Source organism: Arachis hypogaea, chromosome 17 (assembly GCF_003086295.3).
Source record: "Arachis hypogaea cultivar Tifrunner chromosome 17, arahy.Tifrunner.gnm2.J5K5, whole genome shotgun sequence".
Taxonomy (NCBI): Eukaryota; Viridiplantae; Streptophyta; class Magnoliopsida; order Fabales; family Fabaceae; genus Arachis; species Arachis hypogaea.
The window spans coordinates 70,929,928-70,938,553 of NC_092052.1; the positions used below are offsets into that span (position 1 = coordinate 70,929,928).

The 8,626-nt window shown below is 39.4% G+C and overlaps 1 non-coding gene across 1 annotated transcript; it reads right to left on the reverse strand.

Moving 5' to 3' along the window:
* Positions 1–4,551: 4,551 nt before the first annotated feature.
* LOC112768636 (small nucleolar RNA R71) lies at positions 4,552–4,659 on the reverse strand. The gene has a single exon (XR_003186041.1). It is a non-coding gene; the product is annotated as a small nucleolar RNA R71 (small nucleolar RNA).
* Between the last annotated feature and the right edge of the window lie 3,967 nt (positions 4,660–8,626).

Consider the following 8,626-nt stretch of genomic DNA (forward strand, 5'->3'; position numbering starts at 1 on the left):
CCTGCCCATTTGTCTGTGGATGATGGAGTTGCCACTTTGAGGTTAATTCTATATCGGATCAGAGCAGAGTCAAGCTGTTTATTGCAGAAATGAGTGCCTCCATCACTGATCAGTACCCTAAGGACACCGAACCTGCTGAAGATGTGCTTCTGAAGGAACTGCATCACTGTCTTAGTATCATTAGTGGGTGTTGCAATTGCCTCTACCCATTTAGATACATAGTCTACTGCAACCAGAATATAGGTGTTTGAATATGATGGTGGGAAAGGCCCCATGAAGTCAATACCCTATACATCAAACAACTCAATCTCTAAGATCCCTTGTTAAGGCATGGCATAACCATGAGGCAGATTACCAGCTCTCTGGCAACTGTCACAGTTATGTACAAATTCTCGGGAGTCTCTATAGAGAGTAGGTGATGAACGGATAATTTATACGCTTTTTGGCATTGTTTTTAGTATATTTTTAGTGGAATCTAGTTACTTTTAGGGATGTTTTCATTAGTTTTTATGTTAAATTCACATTTCTGGACTTTACTATGAGTTTGTGTGTTTTTCTGTGATTTCAGGTATTTTCTGGCTGAAATTGAGGGACTTGAGCAAAAATCAGATTCAGAGGTTGAAGAAGGACTGCTGATGTTGTTGGATTCTGACCTCCCTGCACTCAAAATGGATTTTCTAGAGCTACAGAACTCGAAATGGCGCGCTTCCAATTTCGTTAGAAAGTAGACATCCAGGGCTTTCCAGCAATATATAATAGTCCATACTTTGGCCAAGAATAGACGATGTAAACTAGCGTTCAACGCCAGCTTTCTGCCCAAATCTGGCGTCCAGCGCCAGAAAAGGAGCCAAAACTAGAGTTGAACGCCCAAACTGGCACAAAAGCTGGCGTTCAACTCCAGAAAGGACCTCTACACGTGCAACACTCAAGCTCAGCCCAAGCACACACCTAGTGGGCCCCGGAAGTGGATTTATGCATTAACTACTTACTTCTGTAAACCCTAGTAGCTAGATTATTATAAATAGGACCTTTTACTATTGTATTCGGTATCTTTGATCAGTTGTATGCTATCTTAGATCACGTTTGAGGGCTGGCCTCTCGGCCATGCCTGGACTTTCACTTATGTATTTTTAACGGTAGAGTTTCTACACTCCATAGATTAAGGTGTGGAGCTCTGCTGTTCCTCAAAGATTAATGCAAAGTACTACTGTTTTCTATTCAATTCATCTTGTTTCGCTTCTAAGATATTCATTCGTACTTCAATCTGAATGTGATGAACGTGACAATCATCATCATTCCCTATGAACGCGTGCCTGACAACCACTTCCGTTCTACCTTCGACTGAATGAGTATCTCTTAGATCTCCTAACCAGAATCTTCGTGGCGTAAGCTAGAATGATGGCGGCATTCAAGAGAATCCGGAAGGTCTAAACCTTGTCTGTGGTATTCTGAGTAGGATTCAATGAATGAATGACTGTGACGAGCTCCAAACTCGCGATTGTAGGGCGTTAGTGATAGACGCAAAAGGATAGTAAATCCTATTCCAGCATGATCGAGAACCGACAGATGAATAGCCGTGCCGTGATAGGGTGCGTTGATCATTTTCACTGAGAGGATAAGATGAAGCCATTGACAAAGGTGATGCCTCCAGACGATTAGCCGTGCCGTGACAGGGCATTGGATCATTTTCCCGAGAGATGACCGAAAGTAGCCGTTGACAATGGTGATGTATCACATAAAGCCAGCCATGGAAAGGAGTAAGACTGATTGGATGAAGATAGCAGGAAAGCAGAGGTTCAGAGGAACGAAAGCATCTCCATTCGCTTATCTGAAATTCTCACCAATGAATTACATAAGTATTTCTATCCCTATTCTATTAATTATTATTCGAAAACACCATTATCAATTTATATCTGCCTAACTGAGATTTGCAAGGTGACCATAGCTTGCTTCATACCAACAATCTCCGTGGGATTCGACCCTTACTCACGTAAGGTATTACTTGGACCCAGTGCACTTGCTGGTTAGTTACACGGAGTTGTGAACCATGGTCTTGGCATCATGTTTTTGGCGCCATTACCAGGGAAAGAAAGAGCAATGAATTTTACATAATTAAAGTGTAATCACGATTCCGCGTACCAAGTTTTTGGCGCCGTTGCCGGGGATTGTTTGAGTTTGGACAACTGACGGTTTATCTTGTTGCTCAGATTAGGTAATTTTCTTTTTATTTTATTTTCAAAAAAAAATTTTTTTTCAAAAATATTTCTAAAATTTTCTCATCTGTTTTCGAAAATAATATAAAAATGTTTTCAAAAATTTTATTCAAAATTTTTAAGAATGAATTCTAGTGTTTCATGAAGCATGTTGAAGCCGGGCTGGCTGTAAAGCCATGTCTAATTCCTTTGGGAATGAGTATGTCAGGCGTGTCATGTCTGAATTACATGCTGAAGCTTGGCTGGCCATTGGCCATGTCTAGTGTTTTGGACTGGAGCTTTCATTGAAAGCTTGGCTGGCTAGTGAGCCATGTCTAATTCCTGGACTGAAGCTTTAGACTAAGAATGCAAGATTCCTGGAATTCATGTTAAAAAATTTTGGAATCCTTATTTTTTCTTTTTCATATAATTTTCGAAAAAAAAAAATCCAAAAAAATTAGAAAATCATAAAAATCAAAAACATTCTTTTGTATTTCTTGTTTGAGTCTTGAGTCATGTTATAAGTTTGGTGTCAATTGTATATGCATCTTGCATTTTTTCGAAAATTCTCATGCATTCATGGTGTTCTTCATGATCTTCAAGTTGTTCTTGGTAAGTCTTCTTGTTTGATCTTGATGATTTTTTGTTTTGTGTCTTTTCATGTTTATCATATGCATTCTTGAATTCTTAGTGTCTAAGCATTAAAGAATTCTAAGTTTGGTGTCTTGCATGTTTTCTTTGCATTAAAAATTTTTCAAAATTGTGTCTAGGATGTTCATCTTGACATTCATAGTATTCTTGGTGTTCATCTTGATATTCATAGCATTCTTGCATGCATCACATGTTTTGATCTAAAAATTTCATGCATTGTATCTCTTTAGTGTTTTTCTCTCTCATCATAAAAATTTCAAAAAATAAAAAAAAATATCTTTCCCATTTTCTCTCATCAAATTCGAAAATTTGGATTGACTTTCTCAAAAATTTTTAAAATCAAATTGTTTCTCATGAGTCAAATCAAATTTTCAATTTGAGAATCTTATCTTTTTCAAAATCTTTTTCAAAATTCTTAGTATTTTCGAAAATTCCAAAAATATTTTTCAAAAATCTTTTTCTTATTTTTATATCAAATTTTCGAAAATAACATAATCAATTAATGTTTTGATTCAAAAATTTGAAGTTTGTTACTTGCTTGTTAAGAAAGATTCAAACTTTAAGTTCTAGAATCATATCTTGTGATTTCTTATGAATCAAGTCATTAATTGAGATTTTAAAAATCAAATCTTTTTCAAAACTAATTTCTAAAATATCTTCTTATCTTACCTTTTTCAAAAAGTTGGGTTCAAAATATCTTTTCTAACCTCCTAACTTCTTATCCTTTCAAAATTTGTTTCAACTAACTAACTAACTTTTTGTTTGTTTCTTAACTTTTTCAAAACTACCTAACTAACTCTCTCTCTCTAATTTTCGAAAATATCTTCCCTCTTTTTCAAAAATTTCTTTTTAATTAACTAATTATTCTTATTTTTATTTTTGATTTTAAAAATTTTCGAAAAATACTAACATTTTTCAAAAAAACCATTTTCGAAAATCACTAACTCTTTTTCAAAAATATTTTTCGAAAATTCTCCCTCTCTCATCTCATTCTATTTATTTATTCATCCACTAACATCTCATCTCACATCTCAACCCTCCTCACAGTGTGTTTCTTCCATTATATTACATTCTTTGTCTCCCCCTCTTCTTCTACTCACACAGAGATCCCTATACTGTGGTATAAAGGATCTATATTATTATTATTATTTTTCTGTGCCCTCTTCTTTGTCATATGAGCAGGAGCAAGGATAAGAACATTCTTGTGGAAGCAGATCCAGAACCTGAAAGGACTCTGAAAAGGAAATTAAGAGAAGCTAAATTACAACAATCCAGAGATAACCTTTCAGAAATTTTCGAACAGGAAGAAGAGATGGCAGCTGAAAATAATAATAATGTAAGGAAGATGCTTGGTGACTTTACTGCACCTAATTCCAATTTACATGGAAGAAGCATCTCCATTCCTGCCATTGGAGCAAACAACTTTGAGCTGAAACCTCAATTAGTTTCTCTGATGCAGCAGAACTGCAAGTTTCATGGACTTCCATCTGAAGATCCTTTTCAGTTCTTAACTGAATTCTTGCAGATCTGTGATACTGTTAAGACTAATGGAGTAGATCCTGAAGTCTACAGGCTCATGCTTTTCCCTTTTGCTGTAAGAGACAGAGCTAGAGTGTGGTTGGATTCTCAACCCAAGGATAGCCTGAACTCTTGGGATAAGCTGGTCAAGGCTTTCTTAGCCAAGTTCTTTCCTCCTCAAAAGTTGAGCAAGCTTAGAGTGGATGTTCAAACCTTCAGACAGAAAGAAGGTGAATCCCTCTATGAAGCTTGGGAGAGATACAAAGGACTGACCAAGAAGTGTCCTTCTGACATGCTTTCAGAATGGACCATCCTGGATATATTCTATGATGGTTTATCTGAGTTATCAAAGATGTCATTGGATACTTCTGCAGGTGGATCCATTCACCTAAAGAAAACGCCTGCAGAAGCTCAAGAACTCATTGACATGGTTGCAAATAACCAGTTCATGTACACTTCTGAAAGGAATCCTGTGAATAATGGGACGCCTATGAAGAAGGGAGTTCTTGAGATTGATACTCTGAATGCCATGTTGGCTTAGAACAAAATATTGACTCAGCAAGTCAATATGATTTCTCAGAGTCTGAATGGAATGCAAGCTGCATCCAACAGTACTCAAGAGGCATCTTCTGAAGAAGAAGCTTATGATCCTGAGAACCCTGCAATAGCAGAGGTTAATTACTTAGGTGAACCTTATGGAAATACCTATAACTCATCATGGAGAAATCATCCAAATTTCTCATGGAAGGATCAAAAGCCTCAACAAGGCTTTAATAATGGTGGAAGAAACAGGTTTAGCAATAATAAACCTTTTCCATCATCCACTCAGTAACAGACAGAGAACTCTGAACAAAACACTTCTAATTTGGCAAACTTAGTCTCTGATCTGTCTAAGGCCACTGTAAGTTTCATGAATGAAACAAGATCTTCCATTAGAAATCTGGAAGCACAAGTGGGCCAGCTGAGTAAAAGGATCACTGAAATCCCTCCCAGTACTCTCCCAAGCAATACAGAAGAGAACCCAAAAGGAGAGTGCAAGGCCATTGACATAAGCACCATGGCCGAACCTACAAGGGGAGTGGAGGACGTGAATCCCAAGGAGGAAGACCTCCTGGGACGTCCAGTGATCAATAAGGAGCTTTCCTCTGAGGAACCAAAGGACTCTGAGGCTCATCTAGAGACCTTAGAGATTCCATTGAACCTCCTTATGCCCTTCATGAGCTCTGATGAGTATTCCTCTTCTGAAGAGAATGAGGATGTTACTGAAGAGCAAATTGCCAAGTTTCTTGGTGCAATCATGAAGCTGAATGCCAAACTATTTGGTATTGATACTTGGGAAGTTAAACCTCCCTTGTTCATCAATGAACTAAGTGATCTGGATCAACTGACATTGCCTCAGAAGAGACAGGATCCTGGAAAGTTCATAATACCCTGTACCATAGGCACCATGATCTTTAAGGCTCTGTGTGACCTTGGTTCAGGAATAAACCTCATGCCCCTCTCTGTAATAGAGAAACTGGGAATCTATGGGGTGCAAGCTGCTAAAATCTCATTAGAGATGGCAGACAGTTCAAGAAAATAGGCTTATGGACAAGTAGAGAACATGTTAGTAAAGGTTGAAGGCCTTTACATCCCTGCTGATTTCATAGTCCTGGATACTGGAAAGGAAGAGGATGAATCCATCATCCTAGGAAGACCTTTCCTGGCCACAGCAAGAGCTGTGATTGATGTTGACAGAGGTGAAATAGTCCTTCAATGGAATGAGAACTCCCTTGTGTTTAAAACTCAAGGATCTCCCTCTGCAACCATGGAGAGGAAGCAGAAAAAGCTTCTCTCAAAGCAGAGTCAACCAGAGCCCCCCACAGTCAAACTCTAAGTTTGGTGTTGGAAGGCCACAACCAAACTCTAAGTTTGGTGTTGAACTCCCATATCCAAACTCTAAGTTTGGTGTTGGAGAATCTCAACAAAGCTCTGCACATCTGTGAGGCTCCATGAGAGCCCACTGTCAAGCTATTGACATTAAAGAAGCGCTTGTTGGGACCCAATTTTTATTTATCTAACTATATTTTCCTTAGTTATATGTCTTTGTAGGTTCATGATCATGTGGAGTCACAAAATAAATATAAAAATTGAAAACGGAATCAAAAACAACAGAAGAAAAATCACACCCTGGAGGAGCATCTGTCTGGCGTTCAGCGCCAGAACAGAGCATGGTGTTGGCGCTGAACGCCCAAAATGGGCAGCTTCTGGGCGCTGAATGCCAGAACAGGCATGGTTCTGGCGTTCAACGCCAGAAATGGCACACAAATGGGCGTTGAACGCCCAAAATGGCCACCAACCTGGCGCTGAACGCCCAGAGTTGTGTGCAAAGGCATTTTTACATGCCTAATGGGTGCAGGGATGTAAATCCTTGAACACCTCAGGATCTGTGGACCCCACAAGATCCCTACCTACCTCCACTCACTTCTTCTCACCACTTTCTTTCACACAACCCCATAAACACTCTTCCCCAAAAACCCTTCACTAATCACCTCAAACTCTCTTCCCCATCACCTCTTCACCACTCACATCCATCCACTCTTCCCCATAAACCTACCTCATAAACTCCACCTACCTTCAAAATTCAAAACCAATTTCCCACCCAAACCTACCCATATGGCCGAACCTTAACCCCCCCTCCCTTCCCTATATAAAGCCCTCCATTCTTCATCAAATTCACACAACACACCCCTCTACACCCTTCTTGGCCGAAACACTCCCCACTCTCCCTCTCCTCCATTTCTTCTTCTTCTTCATCTATTCTTTCTTTTATTGCTCGAGGGCGAGCAAAATTCTAAGTTTGGTGTGGTAAAAGCATAAGCTTTTTGTTTTTCCATTACCATTGATGGCACCTAAGACCGGAGAATCCTCTAGAAAGGGGAAAGGGAAGACAAAAGCTTCCACCTCCGAGTCATGGGAGATGGAAAGGTTCATCTCCAAAGCCCATCAAGACCACTTCTATGATGTTGTGGCCAAGAAGAAGGTGATCCCCGAGGTCCCTTTCAAACTCAAAAGAAATGAGTATCCGGAGATCCGACATGAAATTCAAAGAAGAGGTTGGGAAGTTCTAACAAATCCCATCCAACAAGTCGGCATCCTAATGGTTCAAGAGTTCTATGCTAATGCATGGATCACCAAGAACCATGATCAAAGTAAGAACCCGGATCCAAAGAACTATGTTATAATGGTTCGGGGGAAATACTTAGATTTTAATCCGAAGAATGTGAGGTTGGCGTTTAACTTGCCCATGATGCAAGGAGATGAACGCCCCTACACTAGCAGGGTCAACTTTAATCAAAGGTTGGACCAAGTCCTTATGGACATATGCGTGGAAGGAGCTCAATGGAAGATTGACTCCAAAGTCAAGCCGGTTCAACTAAGAAGATTGGACCTCAAGCCTATGGCTAGAGGATGGTTGGAGTTCATTCAATGCTCAATCATTCCCACTAGCAACCGGTCTGAAGTTACTATAGACCGGGCCATCATGATCCATAGCATCATGATTGGAGAAGAGGTGGAAGTTCATGAGATTATACCTCAAGAACTCTACAAGGTGGCTGACAAGTCCTCCACTATGGGAAGGTTAGCCTTTCCTCACCTCATTTGCCACCTATGCAATTCAGCTGGGATTGACATAGAGGGAGATATCCTCATTAAAGAGGACAAGCCCATCACTAAGAAAAAGATGGAGCAAACAAGAGAGCCCATTCATGGAGCTCAAGAGGCGTATAAAGCTCATCACCATGAGATCCCGGAGATGCCTCAAATGCACTTTCCTCCACAAAACTATTGGGAGCAAATCAACACCTCCCTAGGAGAATTGAGTTCCAATATGGGACAACTAAGGGTGGAACATCAAGAGCACTCCATCATGCTTCATGAAATAAGAGAAGATCAAAAAGCAATGAGGGAGGAGCAACAAAGACAAGGAAGAGACATAGAAGAGCTCAAGGACATCATTGGTTCCTCAAGAAGGAAACGCCACCATCCCTAAGGTGGATTCATTCCTTGTTCTTATTTCTTCTGTTTTTTCGTTTTCTATGTTATGTGTTTGTCCATGTTTGTGTCTTCATTACATGATCATTAGTAGTTAGTAACTTTGTCTTAAAGTTATGAATGTCCTATGAATCCATCACCTCTCTTAAAATGAAAATGTTTTAATTCAAAAGAACAAGAAGTACATGAGTTTCGAATTTATCCTTGAACATAGCTTAATTATATTGATG